This window comes from Tachyglossus aculeatus, chromosome 2 (assembly GCF_015852505.1).
Source record: "Tachyglossus aculeatus isolate mTacAcu1 chromosome 2, mTacAcu1.pri, whole genome shotgun sequence".
Taxonomy (NCBI): Eukaryota; Metazoa; Chordata; class Mammalia; order Monotremata; family Tachyglossidae; genus Tachyglossus; species Tachyglossus aculeatus.
The window spans coordinates 101,139,064-101,164,943 of NC_052067.1; positions in this window are offsets into that span (position 1 = coordinate 101,139,064).

Sequence of the window (25,880 nt, forward strand, 5' to 3'; positions counted from 1 at the left end):
TGGAAGTCAAAAAATGCATTACTTTTTTTTCTTGAGGTTGTATAGAATGTTCTCTAAATGTTACGAATACAAAAGCCATTTGTGTCAGGCACAAAAGGCCACAGTCTCATTAAAAAGCTGAGTGCTCACCCTGAACAGTCATGGTACTTCGCGCTTGTTCTTTCTGTATGTGAAGACCTCAAGTCTCTGCAAATATGTTAGCCCCCAAAGAAGCTGGAGGGCAAATTCTCTGATTTTCCGATTGAGGACGAAGCCAAAGTGACTCATTAAAGGTTGCGTAGTAAACATCATCATCATTACTCTGTATGGAACACCTACTGTGTGCAGAGCATTGCACCAAGCACTTGGGAGCATTCAATAAAAGTAGGAGACACGGTCTCTGTGAGACAGGCAGATGCAAAATAAATAATAAAACAAGAACTAGAATAAAAGCATATGTACGCAGCTGCCGTTTTTTTAAAGAAGAAGAAGGCCTCACTAATCTTGAAATTGGCCCAAGGACCTGAATTCTAATTCTGTTCTGCCACTTGTCTGTTGTGTGACCTTGGGCAAGTCCTTTACCTTCTCTGCATCTGTTACCTCATCTGTAAAATGGGGATTAATTCCGTGAGCCCCGTGTGAGATATGAGCTGCGTCCAACCTGACTAGCTTGTATGTACCCCAGCACTTAGTACAGTTCCTGACATAGAGTAAATGTTTTATAAAAAGTATTGGGGAAAAAACCCCCACCAAACACCCACTCCCTGTCTCCCTCGCCATCCTGCAGCAGAACTCCCTCCAATCTCTGCAGCTCTGGCCTTGCTGTCAGGGACACCACCAGGTTGCAATTGGCAGACTAAACACCCATGTTTGGGACAGAGGATAATAATAATAATAATAACTGTGGTATTTGTTAATCATTTACTGTGTGCCAGGTACTGTACTAAGTGCTGGGGTTGATACAAGCTAATCAGGTTGGACACAGACCCTGTCCCACATGGACTAGACTGTGAGCCCACTGTTGGGTAGGGACCGTCTCTATATGTTGCCAACTTGTACTTTCCAAGCGCTTAGTACAGTGCTCTGCACACAGTAAGTGCTCAATAAATACGATCGAATGAATGAATGAACAAGGAGCTCACAGTCTTCATTCCTGTTTTACAGATAACTGAGGAACAGTGAAGTGACTTGCCCAAGGTCACACAGCAGACAATTGGTGGAGCTGGGATTAGAACCCAGGTCCTCTGACTCCAGGCCCGTGCTCTAACCACTAGTGCTTAATACAGTGCTCTGCATGTAGTAAGTGCTTAATAAATCAATCAATCAATCGTATTTATTGAGCGCTTACTATGTGCAGAGCACTGTACTAAGCGCTTGGGAAGTACAAATTGGCATCACATAGAGACAGTCCCTACCCAACAGTGGGCTTAATAAATACCACTGATTGATTGATGTCTGAAGCAGAAGCAGTTTTCCCACTGTAAAATGCAGATATTTCCTTTAATAGATGGCTAATGAAACCAAATCAGAAAACTTTCTGCCCCAAACCTTAGTTAAGCTCAGGCCACGATCAAGCCTCCTGTCTTCACTGAACTTCTTCCCTTCTTGGGAATCTGAGCCCTGTTGCTTTTGCCCAGGTAAAAATCGTCTGTGCTGCAGACATAATACTAGTTTGCTGTACATAAATGGACCTAAAAATCCCATCCCTTTATTTCCCCCTTTGCACATCTGCAAATTAAACAACTGAGAAGCACAACTTTCATTTTTAGACAAAGTGGCCTAGCATAAAGCCTAGAATAATAATAATGATGGTATTTGTTAAGGTCTTACTATGTGTGACAAGAGTCACACCAAGAGTCCTATGGGCTACAAGGAGTGGTATGAAACAAGCTGGCATATTCAGAATTCTCTTATAGTCTTTATCCCCAGTGTGGTGAGAATGAGACGGTGTTTCTTCTGTTGAATAAGAAATTGGGAATTTTCCCATAATGTAGTGTCATAATTCACATTCCCGAACAAAACAGATGGAGAAGCGGCGTGGCCTAGTGGATAGAGCACAAATCTGGAAGTCAAAAGGACCTGGGTCCTAACCCCAGCTCATCACTGGTCTGCCATGTGACCTTGGACAAGTCACTTCACTTCACTGGGCCTATGTTCCAAATTATTCTGATTATTATTATTATCATTATTCCTCTGATTATTATTATCTCATTATTATTATTATCGTTATTATTATTAAATGACCAGGAGGCCTTCCCAGACTGAGCCCCCTCCTTCCTCTCCCCCTCCTCCCCCCTTCCCCCCTCCACCCCCCAGCCTTACCTCCTTCCCCTCCCCACGACACGTGTATATATGTATATATGTTTGTACGTATTTATTACTCTATTTTATTTGTACATATTTATTCTATTTATTTTATTTTGTTAATATGTTTTGTTTTGTTGTCTGTCTCCCCCTTCTAGACTGTGAGCCCACTGTTGCGTAGGGACCGTCTCTATATGCTGCCAACTTGTACTTGTACTTCCCAAGCATTTAGTACAGTGCTCTGCACACAGTAAGCTCTCAATAAATACGATTGAATGAATGAATGAATGTTCTAAGCGCTGGTGGGATACAAGGTGATCAGGTTGTCCCACATGGGGCTCACAGTCTTCAGCCCCATTTTACAGATTAGGTAACTGAGGCACAGAGAAGTGACTTGCCCAAAGTCACACAGCTGACAAGCGGCGGAGCCGGGATTAGAACCCATGACCTCTGACTCCCAAACCCGGGCTCTTTCCATTAAGCCACACTGCTTCTCTATAGAAACAAAGAGTTACTTAACTAACTGTCCATTCTCTGGGGCCCAAAACAAGCCTGATTTGCTGAATCTATTGAGACAGAGAGGGAGCGAAGCATCCACAGGATTCCAGTTATTTTCATTACTGTCTGTAGAACAGGAACCGGAACCAAAGTTCAAAGTCTTTTCCTACTTGGGAAATCTAGTATTAATTTGGAATATGGGAATTAAGACCTAAAATCCTTTCCCTTTAGACTGCAAGCTCCTTTGGGGCAGCAAATGTGTCTACCAACTTTGTTGTGGGAAGGGAATGTGTCTGTTTAGTGTTATATTGTATTCTGCCAAGCAACTGGAACTGTGCCATCGAGAAGGGACCTAGGTCCTCTCCCCTCTTTCTCCATGCACTGGGGGCCTAGGTCCACCCTGTCTTTCCCTCCCCCACCGCCCCCACAACTCCCAACCTCCATGCTCCAGAGGTCTAAGACCACATCAAGAGGGACCACATCATTCATTCATTCAATCGTATTTATTGAGCACTTACTGTGTGCAGAGCACTGTAGTAAGAGCTTGGGAAGTACAAGTTGGCCCACCACACCAGCACTAGACCACGAGGAAGAAACACTGACCCCTTACACATAATCCCCACCCACTTTGTTGGGGATCCTGAAACCACAACAAAGAAGCAAGACCCACCCAGGAGAAAACACAGTGTTAATACTCTCCCACTGATGAATAATGACTGGTTAGCGCTCACCCATTTATTCATTCTGCAAGGCTGCTGTGATGATGTGCTAACATTGGCTCATTAGCCACTAACAACCTGCCAACATTCCCCCCATGCATTCTGGGATTCCCCCCAGCTGGGAGCTGCTGAGTCCCCACCTACAATAGTAATAATAATAATAATAATGACATTTATTAAGCACTTACTATGTGCAAAGCACTGTCTAAGCACTGGGGAGGTAACAAGATGAACAGGTTGTCCCACGGGGGGCTCACAGTCTTCATCACCATTTTAAAGATGAGGTAACTGAGGCCCAGAGAAGTTAAGTGACTTGCCCAAAGTCACAAAGCTGACAATTGGCAGAGCCGGGATTTGAACCCATGACCTCTGACTCCAAAGCTGCAAGGTGGGGGTCACTGGGTGCTCCAGAATGGCTACTGCAGCTCCGGACTTTCTTGAATGCCCTAGCCACTCTTCCCCTCCACCTCTGCCAGGTCTTCTTAGTTCATTCATTCACTTAATCAATCTTATTTATTGAGTGCTGTGTGCAGAGCACTGTACTAAATGCTTGGTAGAGTACTCAGTTTCCTCCTTCCGGTGGCCTACATCTGCCCCCTGTACCCAGCACCCCCTCAACCCCCTCCCCACAAGATGGATCCCCTCAGTTCATTTCCCGGCTCCGCCACTTGTCAGCTGTGTGACTTTGGGAAAGTCACTTCACTTCTCTAGGCCTCAGTTACCTCATCTGTAAAATGGGGATTAAGACTGTGAGCCCCCGGTGGTACAACCTGATCACCTTGTAACCTCCCCAGCGCTTAGAGCAGTGCTTTGCACGTAGTAAGAGCTTAATAAATGCCATTATTATTATTATTATTATTATCATTATTATTATTAAGTCACTTAACTTCTCTGTGCCTCAGTTACCTCATCTGGAAAATGGGGATTAAGACTGTGAGCCCCATGTGGGACAACCTGATTACTTTGTATCCCCCCTCAGTGCTTAGAACAGTGCTTGGCACATAGTAAGCGCTTAACAAATGCCATTATTATTATTATTATTTCTATCCAACTTCTTCCCTCCCTTGCCCCACAACCAACCCCTGCCCCATCCCTGTTATTCTATCCCAGGGCCGTCCTCCACCCGCCTGCCCACATACACCGTTTCCCCATCAGCTCATTCCATCTAACCCACTTACACCCCTCAAGCTGTCCCCTCCCTTTTTTATGGCATTTATTAAGCGCTTATTATGTGCAAAGCACTGTTCTAAGTGCTGGGGAGGTTACAAGGTGATCAGGTTGTCCCACAGGGGGCTCACAGTCTTAATCTCCATTTTACAGATGAGGTAACTGAAGGACAGAGAATTTAAGTGACTTGCCCAAAGTCACACAGCTGTCAATTGGTTGAGCCGGGATTTGAACCCATGACCTCTGACTCCAAAGCCCAGGTTCTTTCCACTGGGCCACGCTGCTTCTCCCTTCACACCTCCTGGACGGTCTCAACCAAGCGCGGCCTGTGAAACTCCCGCTCCATCATGGAATAGCTTCCCTTCATCCTTGACCTGTTCTTGACCCAGTCACTACTCCTCTCACCATTACTGAAACCTGCACCATCTCCCCTGCTGCTCTCTCCAGAGTGGTGGGCGTCATCTTCTCTCACTCCCGCAGATTCACTGGAAATAGGGGAGGAATCGGGTTACTTCTCACTCCCCAGTGATGCTTTCATTCCACCCCATCATCCCCATCCTTCTCTTTCCCTTCCTTTGAAGCCCATATCATCCGCCTCTGCCACCCACTCCAATTATTAGTCACGGTCATCTACTGTCCCTCAGGCCACTCCTGAAATTTTCTGAACCATTTGGATCCCTTTCTAACATTCCTTTTCTCTTTCTCCACCCTTACATTGATCCTTGGGGCCATCAGTACCCAAGCGCATTCCCAACATCCCTTCCACTGTCTACTTCCTCTCAGTGCTCAACTCCAATGACCTACTCTACCCCATCTAAGCCACTCCCCAACTTGGTCACTCTCTTGATCTCTTCATCTCTAATCACTCACTCAATCTCTACCCTCACCCCTCTGAAATTTCTCTATCAGACCACAATATCGTCACCTGCTTTCTCTCCCACCCCTCTGCCCCCCACAAATATGTCCTATTGCCCCAACTGAGACCTTCGATCTTTTGAACCCCTCCAATTTTCTCGTCATCATGCCCCATTTGGTCTTCTGATCTAAACTACCTTCTCTTGACATTCATTCATTCATTCAATCATATTTATTGAGCGCTCACTGTGTGCAGAGCACTGTACTAAGCGCTTGGGAAGTACAAGTTGGCAGCATATAGAGACAGATCCTACCCAACAGCGGGCTTACAGTCTAGAAGATACAAATCAACGTCTTCAACCCTGTTCTCTCCCCGATCTCAACTTCCTCATTCCCCTGTCCCTTCACATCCTTGTACCACTACACCACAACCCCGGATCACGTCCATAGAACACTTCCTCTGCTTCTGTGCTCAAGCTACTGAGCGCTGCTGGAAACACAGAAACCTGGCTGACTTCATCCATTTCAATTTGTCTTTACCTGTTTTAATTCTGTCCCCTCCTTGGGCCAACAACAATACTTCTCCACCCTAACTGACTTCCACACCCAAGGCCCCTGCAAGTTACTCCAAAAGTTTAACTCCCTCCTCAAACCTTTCCCCATCGATCTAAACACCTACTTTATAGACAAAATTAAAACCATCAGGCATTAACTCCCTAAAATCTCCTCACCTTCTTCCGGGTCCTTCTCTGCTCCTGCACCCTCTTCAACTTTCCCAATATTTCCAGCAGTATCCCAAAAGAACACCTCTCATCTCCTCTAAAAATCCATCTCCTCCACCTGCACCTCTGACCTCGTTCCTTCAAACCTTATTAAATCACTCACCTGCTCCCTTCTTCTCTCCCTATCATCTTCAACCCTTCACTCTCCAGTGGCTTCTTTCCCATTGTTTTCAAACACGCTCATGAATCCCCTATCCTAAAAAAAACCTTCCCACTTATCCCTTCAGTTATCACCCCATCTTCCTCCTTCCACTCCTCTCCAAATTCCTTGAGAGAGTCGTCTACACCTGCTGTCTCCACTTTCTCTCCTCCTATTTTCTCCTTGGTGTAGTGGATAGAGCACAGGCCCAGGAGTCAGAAGGTCATGGGTTCTAATCCCGGCTCTGCCACTTGTTTGCTGTGTGACCTTGGGCAAGTCACTTCACTTCTCTGTGCTTCAGTTACCTCATCTGTAAAATGGGGATTGAGACTGTGAGCCCGACATGGGGCAGAGACTGTCTGACCCAATTTGCTTGTATATGCCCCAGCACTTAGTACAGTGCCTGGTACATAGGAAATGCTTAATGAATACCATCACTATTACTGGGGAAGCAGTGTGGTTCATTGGAAAGAGCACAGGCTTGGGAGTCAGAGGTCATGGGTTCTAATTCCTGCTCTGCCACTTGCTAGCTTGGGCAAATCACTCCACTTCTCTGTGCCTCAGTTACCTCATCTGTAAAATGGGGATTAAGACTGTGAGCCCCACGTGGGACAACCTGATCACCCTGTATCACCCCCAGCACTTAGAACAGTGTTTTGCACATAGTAAGCGCTTAACAAATACCATTATAATTATTATTGTCCCCTCCAGCCTGGTTTCATTCATTCATTCAATTGTATTTATTGAGCACTTACTGTGTGCAAAGCACTGTACTAAGCGCTTGGGAAGTACAAGTTGGCAACATATAGAGATGGTCCCTACCCAACAACAGGCTCACAGTCTGAAAGGGGAGACAGACAGCAAAACAAAACATGTGGACAGGTGTCAAGTCATCAGAATAAATAGAAGTAAAGCTAGATGCACATCATTAACAAAATAAATAGAATAGTAAATATGTACAAGTAAAATAAATATAGTAATAAATCTGTACAAACATATATACAGGTGCTGTGGGGAGGGGGAGGAGGTAAGGGGGGGGGAAAGAGGAGGCACTCCACAGAAACTTCCTTCTCAAAGGTCAAGATTGGGGACTAGCTGGCTTCTGAGAGAAAATTGGAAAGGCTTGATTTTCAATGTTTCTAAACTCACTTGGAAGCTCTCAAGTTGGTCAGACATGGAGGTGTATGAAGCTGGGAGCCTAGTCTAGACAACTGTGAGATAAAACAATGGCTTCACATCCACCCTCAGCTGGCAATCCAGGAGATATTGTCCCTACCATCTCCATAGCTGGAACCTATGGTGAGTCCTTAGTATTGTGTTTCGCACAAAGAAAGTTTTGTTTTGTTTTTGTTTTTGATGGCATTTATTAAGCGCTTACTATGTGCAATCAATCAATCATATTTATTGAGCGCTTACTGTGTGCAGAGCACTGTACTAAGCGCTTGGGAAGTACAAGTTGGCAACATATAGAGACAGTCCCTACCCAACAGTGGGCTCACAGTCTAAAAGGGGGAGACAGAGAACAAAACCAAACATACTAACAAAATTAAATAAATAGAATATATATGTACAAGTAAAATAAATAAATAAATAGAGTAATAAATATGTACAAACATATATACATAAAGCACTGTTCTAAGTGCTGGGGAGGTTACAAGATGATCAGGTTGTCCCACGGGGGGCTCATGGTCTTAATCCTCATTTTACAGATGAGGGAACTGAGGCCCAGAGAAGTGAAGTGACTTGCCCAAAGTCACACAGCTGACAAGTGGCGGAGCCGGGATTTGAACCCATGACCCCTGACTCCAAAGCCCGGGCTCTTTTCACTGAGCCACGCTGATCAATAAATAACAGTGATGGTATTTGTTAAGCACTTACTATGTGCCAACCACTGTTCTAAGTGCTGGGGGGATACAAAGTAATCAGGTTGTCTCACGTGGGGCTCATAGTCTTTATGACTAATTGATTGAGGGGTGCTACCCATCCCCATTGCTCCCTAGCCAGGAATCTGGGGATACCAATCAATCAGTGGTATTTATTGAGCGCAGAGCACTTTACTAGGTGCTGGGGAGAGTACAATATAACAGAATTTGCGGACATAAACCCCCCCCCCCCCCCCACTTAGGAGGGCTTCCGTAAAGTGCCCCCCATCCCCCCCACTTCCCGGTCCGGTCCTGACTGACTCTCCCCCCGGCCCCAGGTAAAAAGCCCTTGTTAGCACCTTGTTAACACCATGTTAGCACCATGTTACATGTTGCATTAACGACAACCTCATTCACACCTACTCAGCCCTCCCATGCTAGTTGACTGTTCGCTCCCCTCCCCAGGTATCTCTGCTCCCTGACCCCCCTTAACTGGCCCACCCTACTCCAGCTCTTAATAGTTTGTATCTGCTCTCTGTGGCATCATTATCTGCCAATTCTATTATTGCCATAGCATATTGATTGCTTAACTACACCCTGTGATGCCATCACCTACTTTTATCATTGCTACTGTTTTATTGCTTCTGCATCTCAATTGTTAACCCCCCGCTGTACTGTCACTCGCCCTGCTGACCTCACCATGAACTTTCAGTTCCCTTGCTCCCAACTGCCATTCCCATTCCTCACCTTCCCCTTCCCCTCTCCCACCCAGCTGTTTCCCTCCCTCTCGCCCCCCAAGACCACTCCCCCTCACCCCCTACCAAGGATTCCTCTGTACCAGCGCAGGTCCTCCGCTTCTCCCTCCCGGCCCCCTCCCTCCCCTTCTCCCCGCCCCCACCCCATCCCAGTTCTCCTTTCCCATCGCCACCCCCCTTCCCACTCTCCCCGCCCAGGCCCCCGCCAACTCATCCCAATCCAAACCCTCCCCACCCCTCGCACCCTTCCCCCTCCCTCCCCTCCCTCGACAGCTGATGCCAAGTGTGGCCTCTGGAACCCCCACTCCGTTTTAAGTAAGATCCCTTTCATCCTGGACCTTTTCCTTTCCAGTTCTCTACTCCTCCTCTCCCTAACTGAAACATGGCTGTCGCCGGACGACACGGTCTCTTCTGCTGCTCTCTGCAGTGCAGGCCTCTTCTTCTCCCACTCCCCCAGACTCACTGGAAAAGGAGGAGGTGTCGGTTTCCTTCTCGCCCCCCAATGTCGCTTTCGCACTATCCCTCCTCCCCCTTCCCTTTCCTTCCCTTCCTTTGAAGCCCACATTATTCGCCTCTACCACCCCCTCCAGATTCTTGTAGCCGTCATCTACCGCCCTCCGGGCCCCACTTCCAACTTCTTTAACGACTTTGACCCCTTCCTCACCTTCCTTCTCTCCTTCTCCATGCCCACTCTGATCCTCGGAGACTTCAATATCCACATGGATATCCCTAACGACTCCTCTGCCGCCCGCCTTCTATCTCTCCTTGACGCTGCCAACCTCTTCCTCCACCCCACCTCGCCCACTCACCAACTTGGTCATACCCTCGACCTCATCATCTCCTACCGCTGCACTGTGTCCACCCTCACCAACTCTGTAATCCCTCTCTCTGATCATAATCTTCTCACCTGCCTCCTCACTCACACTCCTTTCCCCCGTAAATCCGTATTACTCCCTTACAGAGATCTCCGCTCTCTGGACCCCACCCATCTTTCGGAGTGCCTCACACCCCACCTCGCCGCCCTCTCCTCTCTACCCAGTCTTGATGATCAGATTACTGCTCTCAACTCTACCCTTTCTACTCAGCTAGACTCACTCGCTCCCCTTTCCCTTCGCCGCTCTCGCACCACTAACCCACAGCCCTGGATCACTGCCACTGTCCGCCTCCTTCGCTCTTATGCTCGAGCTGCCGAACGCTGCTTGCGAAAGTCTAAACACCATGCCAACCTCGTTCACTTCAAGTTTATCCTTTCCTGCCTTAACTCAGCCCTCTCTTCTGCCAGACAAAACTATTTCTCCTACCTTATTGACATCCATGCCCATCACCCCCGCCAGCTCTTCCATACATTCAACTCCCTTCTCAGGCCCCCGGTTCCTCCCCCTCCTCCTTCCCTCACCCCCAACGATCTGGCCTCCTACTTCATTAACAAAATTAAATCCATCAGGTCCAACCTCCCCAAAGTCTCTTCCCCCCTTTCTCCATCCCCCCGGCTCTCAACACTCTCTGCTACTCTCCCATCCTTCCCAGCGGTATCCTCAGAGGAACTCTCCTCCCTCCTCTCAAGTGCTACTCTGGCCACCTGTGCTTCTCACCCCATTCCCTCTCATCTTATGAAATCTCTCGCTCCATCCCTTCTCCCCTCCTTAACTTCCATCTTCAACCGCTCACTCTCCATTGGTTCCTTCCCCTCTGCCTTCAAACATGCCCATGTCTCTCCCATCCTAAAAAAAACCCTCTCTTGACCCCACCTCACCTTCTAGTTATCATCCCATATCCCTCCTACCATTCCTTTCCAAACTCCTTGAACGAGTTGTCTACACGCGCTGCCTAGAATTCCTCAACAACAACTCTCTCCTCGACCCCCTCCAGTCTGGCTTCCGTCCCCTTCATTCCACGGAAACTGCCCTCTCAAAGGTCACCAATGACCTCCTGCTTGCCAAATCCAACGGCTCATATTCTGTCCTAATCCTCCTCGACCTCTCAGCTGCCTTTGACACTGTGGACCACCCCCTTCTCCTCAACATGCTATCTGACCTTGGCTTCACAGACTCCGTCCTCTCCTGGTTCTCCTCTTATCTCTCCGGTCGTTCTTTCTCAGTCTCTTTTGCAGGCTCCTCCTCCCCCTCCCATCCTCTTACTGTGGGGGTTCCCCAAGGTTGAGTGCTTGGTCCCCTTCTGTTCTCAATCTACACTCACTCCCTTGGTGACCTCATTCGCTCCCACGGCTTCAACTATCATCTCTACGCTGATGACACCCAGATCTCCATCTCTGCCCCTGCTCTCTCCCCCTCCCTCCAGGCTCGCATCTCCTCCTGCCTTCAGGACATCTCCATCTGGATGTCTGCCCGCCACCTAAAGCTCAACATGTCGAAGACTGAGCTCCTTGTCTTCCCTCCCAAACCTTGTCCTCTCCCTGACTTTCCCATCTCTGTTGACGGCACTACCATCCTTCCCGTCTCACAAGCCCGCAACCTTGGTGTCATCCTCGACTCCGCTCTCTCATTCACCCCTCACATCCAAGCCGTCACCAAAACCTGCCGGTCTCAGCTCCGCAACATTGCCAAGATCCGCCCTTTCCTCTCCATCCAAACCGCTACCCTGCTCATTCAAGCTCTCATCCTATCCCATCTGGACTACTGCACCAGCCTTCTCTGTGATCTCCCATCCTCATGTCTCTCTCCACTTCAATCCATACTTCATGCTGCTGCCCGGATTATCTTTGTCCAGAAACGCTCTGGGCATATTACTCCCCTCCTCAAAAATCTCCAGTGGCTACCAATCAATCTGCGCATCAGGCAGAAACTCCTCACCCTGGGCTTCAAGGCTGTCCATCACCTCGCCCCCTCCTACCTCACCTCCCTTCTCTCCTTCTACTGCCCAGCCCGCAACCTCCGCTCCTCCACCACTAATCTCCTCACTGTACCTCGTTCTCGCCTGTCCCGCCGTCGACCCCCGGCCCACGTCATCCCCCGGGCCTGGAATGCCCTCCCTCTCCCCCTCCGTCAAGCTAGCTCTCTTCCTCCCTTCAAGGCCCTACTGAGAGCTCACCTCCTCCAGGAGGCCTTCCCAGACTGAGCCCCTTCTTTCCTCTCCCCCTCGTCCCCCTCTCCATCCCCCCATCTTACCTCCTTCCCTTCCCCACAGCACCTGTATATATGTATATATGGTTGTACATATTTATTACTCTATTTATTTATTTATTTATTTTACTTGTACATTCCTATCCTATTTATTTTATTTTGTTGGTACGTTTGGTTCTGTTCTCTGTCTCCCACTTTTAGACTGTGAGCCCACTGTTGGGTAGGGACTGTCTCTATGTGTTGCCAATTTGTACTTCCCAAGCACTTAGTACAGTGCTCTGCACATAGTAAGCGCTCAATAAATACGATTGATTGATTGATTGATTGATTGATTCCATCACCTCCATTAAGTGGTCCCTATGATGCCTCAGACTCACTGGAGCAGTCAGAATTTGGTGGGGAGAAGGGGGAAGATAAAGAATCTCTCAGGCCCACCCATGTCATACAAGTCGGTGACACCAGTCCCTCATGGAGGGGTTCCTCTGAATTGGGTCCCCTTGAACTAGTTCACATATTACTTCAGTCTTGACTTTTCTTTCCCACATTCCTACCCCTATCTCCTTATTTCTTTTCTCATGTCTTTGTCTAGGAAAAAAGAAGAAAACAAAAAAGAAAATTCATTTTTTTCTAATTTTTTTTTCTTCTCTGAGTTTTCAAGTCATCCAAGCTGTTTTAGGACACTATGACATGAAAATCAGAGCAGAATCAACCGTAGAAAGCTCAGGCAAACAAACTGCTACACCTGGAACTGAGTCTACTTTGTGGCATTAGTGGGGGGAGTATTAAATTGAACACCTCATTTAGTTTTGGAGCTGAAATCGACTTGTGTCAAGCTTGTAATCCTGTTTTTCAGCAGCTTCAACCACAAGGCATTCCCAGTGCTGGGAACCATTTATTAATTCATTTTAACTAGAGTCAGCAGAAGTTTTAACTGATTCTGTAATAGCTGTAAAAATAGAGTGTCAGCAACAAAAATAATTTATTTTTGTAAAAGCATGTACCCTCTAGATCTTATTTTCTGATTCTGTTTTTGCTTCCCCCCCCACCCCCCCCCGGAGGGTTAATTTGGGGATCTCATCTACTCAGCAACATTTCTACCAAGACAGGAAGGAAAAATTAGTTTTTGCTTAAATTCGATTAGAAAGAGCGACAAGTTTCTTGGTGGTTACCATTGGAATTATTACATTTACTTGGCCAAAAACAAATAAACAACAAACCTCACTGCTAATATCATCCTAGAAAATTGATGTTCTGCTACTGTAGCTGGGATCAAGGTCAGAACTGAGTTTTGCATCTTGCCTAAAAAATGTTACTTCTTTCCACTGTATCTTCTGAAGTTCCTTTGTAGTTTATTAGATTATCTGAACTATAAAAAAGTCAGAAATCTAATAAGCAGCAAAGGAACTCAGAAGATGCAGTGGAAAGAAGTAATGTTTTTTAGGCAGCCTGAAAAACTCTGCCATCTTAACTTGCACAGAAACATAACTGCATTTGAGAGATTCAGGTATTCATTCATTCAATTGTATTTATTGAGCACTTACTGTATGCAGAACACTGTATTAAGCACTTAGGAGAGGGCAATATAACAATAAACAGATACATTCCCTGCCCACAATGAGCTTACAGTCTGGAGACTAGCTTACAGTGAGAAGCAATGTGGCTCAGTGGAAAGAGCGCGGGCTTGAGAGTCAGAGATCGTGGGTTCTAATCCTGACTCTGCCACTTGTCAGCTGTGTGACTTTGGGCAAGCCACTTAACTTCTCTGTGCCTCAGTTACCTCATCTGTAAAAAGGGGATTAAGATGATGAGCCCTACATGGGACAACTTGATTACCTTGTGTCTATCTTAGTGCTTAGAACAGTGCTTTGCACTTAGTAAGCACTTAACAAGTACCATCATTATTATTACTAGTAGAGATGAGCTTACAGTTTGGAAATTTCATTTCTGCTCCCTGAAATAGCAAGGATGCTCATCTTTGGAAACACAGCTATGAAAGGTAACCTGCAAATAGTGTCATTCATTTATTCAATCATATTTATTGAGCACTTACTGTGTGCAGAGCACTATTCTAAGCACTTAGGAGAGTACAATACAACAATAAACAAATACATTCCCTGCCACAACGAGCCTAGAGTTTAGAGCAGGGGAGACAGACATTAATATAAATAAATAAATTACAGTTATAGACATAAGTGCTGTGGGTCTGGGATGGGGGATGAACGAAGGGAAGAGGTCAGGGTGATGCAGAAGGGAGTGAGAGAAGAGGAAAAGGGAACTTAGTCAGGGAAAGCCTCTTGGAGGAAATAGAAGCACTCCCACTTGGAATTTGCTTCTGTATTTACCAACTTCTAGGACTTCTTCCTTTGATGGGGAAATATTAAATAGCTGGTCCTCCTTAAGTTAAAGTCACTTAACTTCTCTGTGCCTCAGTTCTCTCATCTGCAAAATGGTGATTCAATACCTGTAATCCCTCCAAATTAGACTGTGAGCCCCATGTAGGACTGGATTATCTTTTATTTACCCCAGTGCTTAGTGCGGTACTTGGCACATAGCATCCACTTTACAAATAACTTAGTTATCATTATTACTTTTTTTGTAGATTACCCAACTGCCTTTACAGCACTCTGCACACAGTAGGCTCTCAGGACAACACTCAATGCTCACAATAAGCATCCAGCTCAGTGCTAACCAAGCAGTAGGTGCTCAATAATTACTGTGGATGAGAATTTGTGAGTCTCATGTGGGACAGAGACTGTGTCCAGCCTGGTAAAACTTTTATCTACTCCAGAACTTAGAATAGTGCTTGGCACATAGTAAGTGCTTAACAACATGAAAAAAAATGATAATGGGTAATCTACAAAAAAAGCAATAATAATAATGAGAATGATAAAGAAGAAGTATGTGAGCCTGTTGTTGGGTAGGGACCGTCTCTATATGTTGCCAACTTGTACTTCCCAAGCTCTTAGTACAGTGTTCTGCACACAGTAAGTGCTCAATAGTACAATCGAATGAATGAATGTCAACACAGATCTTCTCTCTGATCCCTCCACCCCTCTTTAATCAATCAATAGTATTTATCAAATGCTTACTCTATGGAGAGCACTGCACTAAGACTTGGGAAAGTAGTCACATCTCCTCAAAACCTTCTCAGACTAAGTCCCACTTTTCCTCATCTCCCACTCCCTTTTACAATGCCCTAACTTGCTCCCTTTGCTCTTCTGCCCCTCTCCCTACCCCACAACACTTATGTATATATCTGTAACTTCATTTATTTAAATTGATGTCTGTTGATTTGTGTTGCTGTCTCCCTTCTCTAGAATGTGAGCTCCTTGTGGGCAGGGATTGTCACCCGTTATTGCTGCATTGTACTTTCCTAAGCACTTAGTACAGTGCTCTGCATACAGTAAGTGCTTAATAAAAATGATTGAATGAATACAATAGAGTAAGTAGACACAATCTACTCAAGGAGCATGCAGTCTGGACAGATCAATTGTAATCTAGCAGCAGTCAGTTAATAAATGGTATTTATTGAGCATTTACTTTGTGTAGAGCACTGTTCTAGGTGTTTGGGAGAGTTACTCAACAGAGTTAGTAGACAAGTTCCCTGCCCACAAGGAGTTTACAGTCTAGAGGGAGAGACAGGGGTTCAGCCATTTTAGACTCTACCATCAATACCTCAATAGTTGTTCCTTGTTTGAGCAGAAATATAGATTCAGTGATCTATTCCAAGTGGGAGCTTCCAAGACAAACGGGAAAGACTGAGACATTCCCACTGGCCCATAGATGGCTTTACAGGTATGAGCAATGCACTTGCCTGGACTCCCTCCTTTTTTTTTTTAAAGGTATTTGCTAAGCACTTACTAATGTGCCAGAACACTGTACTAAATGCTGGGGTAGATACAAGCTAATCAGGTAGGACACAATCCATGTCCCACATGGGGCTCACAGTCTTAATCCCCACTGGACAGATGAGGGAACTGAGGCACAGAGAAATGAAGTGACTTGCCCAAGATCATGCAGCAGACAAGTGGCAAAGGTGGGATTAGAACCCAAGGCCTTCTGATTCCCAGGGCTGTGCTCTATCCACTTGGCCACAATGCTTCCTGCCTGCCACCACCTGTCTTCTGGCCTGTTGGGATGGGTTGGGGTGGAGCTGCCACAGCCTCAGATTCACCTTCCGCTGGAATGGAACTGGGCTGGGGGAGCCCATAGAGGCCATCCTTTTGATGGAGGCGGAAGGGAGAGTTGTAACAGAACAAGCCTGCTCTCAGTGCCTCTTCTCATTCATTCATTCATTCAATCATATTTATTGATCGTATTTATTCTCTCCATCACCTCGCCCCCTCCTTCCTCACCTCCCTTCTCTCCTTCCACAGCCCTGCCCGCACCCTCCGCTCCTCTGCCGCTAATCTCCTCACCGTGCCTCATTCTCACCTGTCCCGCCATCGACCCCAGGCCCACGTCATCCCCCTGGCCTGGAATGCCCTCCCTCTGCCCATCCACCAAGCTAGCTCTCTTCCTCCCTTCAAGGCCCTATTGAGAGCTCACCTCCTCCAGGAGGCCTTCCCAGACTAAGCCCCTTCCTTCCTCTCCCCCTCATCCCCTTCTCTACCCCCCCATCTTACCTCCTTCCCTTCCCCACAGCACCTGTATATATGTATATATGCTTGTGCATATTTATTACTCTATTTATTTATTTATTTATTTATTTGACTTGTACATATCTATTCTATTTATTTTATTTTGTTAACATGTTTGGTTTTGTTCTCTGTCCTCCCCTTCTAGACTGTGAGCCCACTGTTGGGTAGGGACTATCTCTATATGTTGCCAACTTGTACTTCCCAAGCGCTTAGTACAGTGCTCTGCACACAGTAAGTGCTCAATAAATATGATTGATTGATAGATTGATTGATTGAGTGCTTACTGTATGCAGAGCACTGTACTAAGCGTTTGGAAAGTACAATTCAGTAACATATAGAGACAGTCCCTACCCAACAACGGGCTCACAGCTAGTTTCTCCCCACCGTGCTTCCTCCCGCCACTCCCACAAACATTCCCCCTCCCTCCACTTTTTTTATGGAATTTGTTAAGTGCTTAGTATAGTGCTCTGCACACAGTAAGCGCTCAATAAATATGACATTGAATGACTGAATGAGTGAATGTATTAAGCACTGGGGTAGATACAAGATGATCAGCTTGGACACAGTCCCTGTTCAACACGGGGCTCACAGTTTAATCCCCATTTTCCAGATAAGGTAACCGAGGCACAGAGAAGTGAAACAACTCAATAATAATAATAATAATGGCATTTATTAAGTGCTTACTATGTGCAAAGCATTGTTCTAAGTGCTGGGGAGGTTACAAGGTGATCAGGTTGCACCACAGGGGGCTCACAGTCTTAATCCCCACTTTCCAGATGAGATAACTGAGGCTCAGAGAAGTTAAATGACTTGCCCAAGGTCACCCAGCAGACAAGTGGCACAGCCGACATTAAAACCCAGGTCCTCTGACGTCCAGGCCCATGCCCTAGACATTAGGCCACACTGCTTCTTCACGCTGCTAGCACTTTCATTCATTCACTCATTCATTCTTTCAATCATATTTATTGAGCACTTACTGTGTGCAGAGCACTGTGCTAAGTGCTTGGAAAGTACAATTGGGCAGCAGATAGAGACAGTCCCTACCCAACAATGGGCTCACAGTCCAGAAGGGGAAGACAGACAATAAAATAAAACAAGTAGGAAGGTGTCAAACAAGTAATAATAATAATAATGGTATTTGTTAAGCACTTACTATGTGCAAAGCACTGTTCTAAGTGCTGGGGGGATACAAGGTGATCGGGTTGTACCACGTGGGGCTCACAGTCTTAATCCTCATTTTACAGATGAGGGAACTGAGGCAAAGAGAAGTTAAGTGACTCGCCCAAAGTCACACAGCTAATTGGTGGAGTCGAGATTTGAATCCATGACCTCTGACTCCAAAGCCCGAGCTCTTTCCACTGAGCCACACTGCTTCTCTAAATAGACCCAGGGTTGGCTTCCAACAGAAAGCCTGTGGGGCAATTGCTTCCTGAAACACCATGAGGAGATCAGCAGAGGGTTGGTGACAGCTAAAAGAATTAAAGCGTTGGAAGTCCTTCTGTAAGAGCAGGTAGCTCAGGAGCAAGGAGATGGTTCACAGCTTCCCCTAGAGAAACTTACTTGGTTCAGGGATTCAAAGGGGCTTCCGTGTGATATCACTCCCTCAGCAGGTGCATGGAGTCCCACAGGGTGACAACATAAGGACTGCTATATATTGAATCAAACGGCTTAACGATGTCATTTGGACCCCTCGATGTGTGTGCTGCCAATGCTGGCATTTAGAATGGCAGGTGGGAGTGGCAACTTTTTCCCTGACTCAGGGTGGTGAAATGTCCGAACATCTCCCTGATGAGAGATGTAGACTGTGAGCCCTCTGTTGGGTAGGGACTGTCTTTATATGTTGCCAACTTGTACTTCCCAAGCGCTTAGTACAGTGCTCTGCACACAGTAAGCGCTCAATAAATATGATTGCTGATGATGATTCCCAAATGTACATCTACAGCCCTGATTTCTCTCCTTCTCTGCAGTCTCAGATTTCCTCCAGCCTTCAGGACATCTCTACCTGGATATCCCACCAACACCTTAAACTTAATACGTCCAAAACAGAACTCCTTATCTTTCCACCCAAACACTGTCCTCCCCCTGACTTACCCATTGCTGTAGACAGTCCATCAATTAATCCTATTTATTGAGCATTTACTATGTGCAGAGCACTATACTAAGTACTTGGGAGAGTACAATATAACAGACACGTTCCCTGCCTACAACGAGTTTACAAACTAGAGGAGAGACAGACATTAATATAAATAAATTAATTGCAGATGTGTACATAAGGGCTGTGGGGCTGGGAGAGGGGATAGAAGTAGTATGGCTCAGTGGAAAGAGCCCGGGCTTGGGAGTCAGAGGTCATGGGTTCGAATCCCAGCTCTGCCACATGTCTGCTGTGTGAACTTGGGCAAGTCACTTCACTTATCTGTATATATGTATATGTATATATATATATATACATATATATAGTGCTTAGTACAGTGCTCTGCACACAGTAAGTGCTCAATAAATACAATTGATGATATATATGTACATATATGTATATATGTTTGTACATATTTATTACTCTATTTATTTTACTTGTACATATCTATTCTATTTATTTTATTTTGTTAATATGTTTGGCTTTGTTCTCTGTCTCCCCCTTCTAGACTGTGAGCCCACTGTTGGGTAGGGACTGTCTCTATATGTTGCCAACTTGTACTTCCCAAGTGCTTAGTACAGTGCTCTGCACACAGTAAGCGCTTAATAAATACAATTGATTGATTGATTGATTCTCTGAGCCTCAGTTCCCTCATCTGAAAATGGGGATTAAGATTGTGAGCCCCATGTGAGACAACCTGATCACCTTGTATCCCCCCCCAGTGCTTAGAACAGTGCTTGGCACATAGTAAGTGCTTAACAAATGTCATCATTATTATGAATAAAGGGAGCAAGTCAGGACAAAGCAGAAGGGAGTGGAAGAAAAGGAAAAGAGGGCTTAGTCAGGGAAGACCTCTTGGAGGAGATGAGCCTTCAATAAGGCTTTGAAGGGGCGGGAAGAGTAATTGTCAGATATGAAGAGGGAAGGTGTTTCAGGCCCGAGTCAGAATGAAGGTAAGAGGTTGGCAGTGAGATAGACGAGTTAGAGATACAGTGTGTAGGTTGGTATTAGAGGGGTGAAGTGTGCAGCCTGGATTGTAGTCGGAGAGTAGCGAGGTAAGGTAGGATGAAGCAAAGTGGTTAAGTGCTTTGAAGCCAGTGGTGAGGAGTTTTTGTTTGATGTGGAGGTGAATGGGCAACCACTGGAGGTTCTTGAGGAGTGGAGAAACATGGACTGAAGATTTCTGTAGAAAAATGATCTGGTCAGCAAGTGAAGTATGGACTGGAGTGGGGAGAGGCAGGAGACAGGGAGGTCAGAAAGGAGGATACAGTAATCAAGGCCAGATAAGATAAGTGATTGGATGAACGTGGTAGCAGTTTGGATGGAGAGAAAAGGGTGGTTTTTAGTGATGTTGGGAAGATTGACCCGGTAGGATTTAATGATGGATCGAATATGTGTAATATATATGTATTGATTGGCTCTATACACAGTAAGCATTTTAATAAATTCAATTGATTGATTGACCTTCTCCTTCTCCCCTTCATGCCCCTCCCAACCCATATTTGTATTTATGTGTCTGACACACTTATATGAAACGTGGCATTTTTTTGCTAGTTCGGTAAGAACCTTCAGCACTGAGCAATGTAGCCTGTCCAGATTGCTTAAAGATTCTGGACTACTGGATCTGTTTATTTAAACTTATAACCTATGCCCTAGAATACAGGTAATGCCTGTGTTTGCTTTATACCAGCTGCATAATGAGAATATTTCAAATAAATATTTCAATTGACCCAAAGTAAGGGAGTAGTCCTCAGTAAGAGTTACATCCATCTACCTTTTAAGAAGTTACATTTTTCAATATCAGGATTCTAAAACATTAGATATCAGAAGTCTAAGAAATCAACTTCCTTTTTCTGACCCCAGGATCCTCTGCTTAACCCTGACGTTTTCTTTCTGTGGCAAGGAAACTAATTTCATATTGCAAAATATCTGAAAGAAAGGGTGAAAAAGTGAAGACCTCCCACAAGTCTATTTTTGCCAGATTTTTCAGATTTCTGTACTCTGAAATTGACCAGATTTGAGTTCAGGACATATTGTTTGAATTAAAATCCACACACTTTTGATTGCTGATATGTGGACAAACATGATAGTTATTTTCATTTGTCCATTTAATGTAGGTACTTGAATTCAAGAGAGTAATGTTAGAAACCTTAATTTGCTAAGTTTTGAAAACTTAAATTATTTTGCTTCCAAACTTTTTGTAGACGATCTTAGTGATTGATCTGTGTAATTCCAAAAAGCAAGGGTTTCTTGAGTAAAAGTCCCAAAGCAAGCATTTAGAAGATATTCCAATTAGAGGACACCATTATCCAGGTTCAGATGCAACACAATTTGTTTTCTAAAGCCTCAAAATAAGCCAGCTCACAAATCAAGATTAAATAGGGTTTGCCCCGTGTGAATTCAAACTAATAAATGGTGAGCATTTCAATAGAGAAAAGTGAGATTTTCATGTAGCTTATTCATTTAAATTTTGCCTACTTTGTATTCGTATGTATACTATGCATTTTAGAGAGAAAATAAAAATGCTAGAAACAATTCAAGCTAAAGGAAAAAGTAGCAAAAGACATCAGGGTCCCATCTTTGCTAATGCTAATCAGTCTATTTCATCTTCACTGAAGAAAAAGGTATCTGAGCATATAACAGAAGAGTAAAATGTAAGGAAGCTTTTTCTCTTTTTCTCTCCCAGGCTGTATTTTTTTCATAACGAATTGGAAGTGTACTCTAGGAAAAATCCGGTTTAATTTCAGTTCAGTTCCAGCACTGGCAAAACCTGGACAGCAACTAGAATGCCATTTTCCCATTAAGCTTTCAAAACAGTTGTTCAGGATGAAAACCTCAGCAAAATCCAAAAATTTGCACGGATCCATGGATGAGTGGTCTATATCGGGTCAGTGGAGGGAAAATTGGGGATGGAAAAGGGAGAGTTAGGGATGCTGGATGGTCCATCCCAAATTCTGAAGGTGAATGACCAGAAGACCAACCGGCTAATGTCCCCAAGTGGCCTGATGCCACCATCAAAAACAGGTCTTGGATTGAATGGGCCATGGGGATGACCCAGGTTGGCTTTGTTTATGGTTTTATGATTAAGGGAATGAACATCTTTATTTGCTAGGACACATCTCCGTTGTTGGGTAGAGACCATCTATATATGTTGCCAACTTGTACTTCCCAAGTGCTTAGTACAGTGCTCTGCACACAGTAAGTGCTCAATAAATACGATTGAATGAATTAATTAATTAACAAATCTTGTGGCATTCATAAACCCAGACTGTCCAGCACCAATGGAAATTGTTTTCTTCCACTGTCTAGGCAATTGAGGCAATATCAAGGGGTGGTGCTTTTTTTCCAAATTTCCTGGGTAATTGTAATTGAGACTGCAGACATGGTTTCTAAGTGTATTACTGTGTTAATACAATTACTCAGCCTAGCCCACCTGGATTACTGCATCAGCCTCTTTGTTGACTTCCCAGCCTCCTGTCGCTCCCCATTCCAGTCCATACTTCACTCTACTGCTCAGATCATTTTTCTACAAAAACATTCAGGACTTGTCACCCCCCTCCTCAAAAAACTCCAGTGTTTGCCCATCCACCTCCACATGAAACAAAAACTCCTCACCATTGGCTTTAAAGCAGTCCACTACCTTGCCTCCTCCTTCGTCACCTTGCATCTCACCTCCTACAATGCAGCCTGCCCACTTCACTCCTCTAGTGCTAACCTTCTCACTGTGCCTCCATCTCATCTGTTTCGCCAGTGACCCCTGGCCCATGTCCTACCTCTGGCTTGGAACTCCCTCCCTCCTCAAATCCACTACACAATTACTCTTCCCCACTTCAAAGCCTTATTGAAGGCTCATCTTCTCCAAGAGGCCTTCCCGACTAAGCTCCACTTTTCCTCATCTCCCACTCCCTTCTACATTGTCGTACTTTGCTCCCTTTACTCTTCTCCCCTCCCAGCTCCACAGCACTTATGTCCATATCTGTAATTTTATTTATTTGTATTGCTGTCTGTCTCCCCACTTCAGACTGTAAGCTCAATGTGAGCAGGAATGTGACTGTTTATTGTTGCATCCTACTCTCCCAAGAACTTAGTACAAATGCTCTGCACACAGTAATCACTATAAATACTATTGAATGAAGTGAGAAAACCCTAGTGTATTCAAGAATACCTGATCTCATTGTTTGATTGTCCAGAAAAAAAGTGACTCTGATTTATTTCTGCTTTGACTTTTTCTTTTAGTGTCTTATCAAAAACACCTCATTTGAAGAAGTTGAACTTTCCAGATCATAAACTTTATTCTTAGCTGCTCCAATTTGGGTATTGTAAAAATGACAGGCCTTGGTGATATCCTTGTTCGGGATCAAACCTTTAGTGCTCCTCCAATTTCCAGTAAATGCAGCTTGCAAATCTGATGCTATTTTTACCTGCTTGAGCCAAGACATGAGGCTCCTGGGAAAGACCATCTTGGCCACTGTCGATCTCTTCCTGACAATACTGATTTGAAGAAATGATGCCTAGGGAAATTTTGCTACAGGGCACCTTTAATGACTCAATAAGAATCTCCGGGGCCTTATGATTCAGGGTCAGAATCTTGATACTCTCTCTTAACTGTCCTGAAATAACTGCAGGGTTGATTGGGGTCTGGGGGTGAAAAGATTTCTCCTCATCATTACTGTAATTTTCTTTTAATGGTATTTGTTAAGTGCTTAGCATGTGCCAGACACTGTACTAAGCACTAGGATAGAGACAAGCTTATCAAGCTAGATCCAGTCCATGTCCCACATGGGGGCTCACAGTCTTAACCCCCATTTTACAGATGAGGGCATAGAGGAACAGAGAAGTGAAGTGACTTGTCCCAGGTCGCACAGCAGGGAAGTGGCAGAGCAGGAATTAAAACCCAGGTCCTTCTGACTCCAAAGCCCATGCCCTATCCACTAGACCACGGGACTCTCACAAGGCCATACAAGATAATAAGTTTGGTGTAGTAAAAGGACCACGGGCTTGTCCAACCTGACTACCTTCTATCTATCCCAGTATTTAGAACAGTGCTTGGCACATAGTAAGCATTTAACAAATACAATTATTATTATTATTGCTATTTGGACTCACAGTACAAGTAGGAGGGGGAACAGGTGTTGAAACACCATTTTACATAGGAGGAAGTTGAGGTACAGAGAAGTGAAGTGACTTGCTCAAGGTCACCCAGGAGGCAACTGCAGAGCTGAGATTAGCTGAGAGGGCTGCAGGCCCTCTGATTCCCAGCCCTGTGTTCTTTCCATTAGGCTACACTATACCTCTGTATGGTGGCCAAACAGGGTGAGAATGGGAAAAGGATGCTGGACTGCCTGCTCTGGACCATATCTGCTCCAAGACCAAGAGGGGAGTTTGGATTAGGCCCCTGTCCAGGAGATGGAGCTGAGCATGTTCAGAGCAGATCTGGTCTTGGGGTTTGGGAGGGAAGGGGTTACTTAGAAATCACTTCGGGATTGTCACGAACATATATCCATTTAAAAACAATTTTAAACTAATGTAGTTCCCCTCATGCATTACATCCCCTTCAGAACGAATTATTTTATAAAGCAAACCACCCTACTACTAAACAAAATTGAGAGGAGTCTGGATGGCTGGGCGGCTATTTGCTGGCTGGCTCTGTGGCTCTAATGTTTTTTAGTTAATTAAAGTCAGTGGACATTTGCACGATGAGGGGGTTGACGAGAGGGACCTTGGCCATTACTGGCCGGTTTCATTTATGTGATTACTTACATGTGTATTATTCCTACAGATTTCAAAGTATCTAATTGAAATAGGGAACACAGAAATCTGGTTTCCAGTAACAGGCTGGTAACTGTTCCAATCTGCTTGTTACTACATCCATCAGCCAACAGAAAGTAGCTGAACTTAACTGGGGTATTTGCTAAATGCTTATTTTGCACTGTACTATACTAAGCACTGGGGTAGGTATGATATACTTAAATCAGACAAAGCCCCTGTATCACAAGGGGTTCACAGTCTAAGCAGAAGGAAGAACGTGTGTATTTCATTTTACAGAACAGGGAACTGAGAAGTGTAGTGACTTATCCAAGGTCACACGTCAAACAAGTGGTGGAGACGGGATTAGAACCCAGGTCATCTGACTCCCAGGCACATGGTCTTACTACTAAGACACGCTTCTGCAGACAGCCTGAGCAGAATGGGCAGGGAATGTGTCTGTTTATTGTTGTATTGTTCTCTCCCAAGCACTTTAATTACAATGTTCTGCACGCAGTAACCCCTCAATAAATAGTATTGAATGAATTAATATATGAATGAACAATGTCCCAGAACCCCATCAACTGGACGCACCCTGGTAGCTGGGAAAAGAACCACAAAGTTCAGAGGTTCATTCTTGTATCTGGGACAATTTGAGCCATTAGTTTCTTCCACCTCCTCACTGCTCCTTTGTAAGGGGTCAAGACAGGAAGAAAAACACACACCATCAGCAGAGTGTCGCTAATAAAAGACTAACCTTTGTGCATCATCTGCTTCAGTTTAGTATCCTGGAATAAAGAGGTGGCCTTGGTGTGTCATTCTCTGCAGCTCAGAGTCACTCGTATAAAGGGATAAGTGCTTACTACAGTGCTCTGCACACAGTAAGTGCTCAATAAATACAATTGAATGAATGAATAAACCCTCTCAGGTTTAGAATCACTGGCATTGTGAGCCACCTTCTTATTAGACTCAATCTCTTGGTTCGTGATATGGAAATTAGACAGGTTTTATATTTTTTAATGCTATTTGTTAAGCACTTACTATGTGCCAGGCACTGTACTAAGCCCTAGGGAAGATACAAGCTATTCAGGTTGGACACAGTTCACATCCCACATGGGACTCAAAGTCTTAATCCCCGAGGTAATTGAGACAGAGAAGTTAGGTGACTTTTCCAAGGTCATACAGCAGATGCGCCTTTACCGAAGTAATTCAAAGAAAATCGTC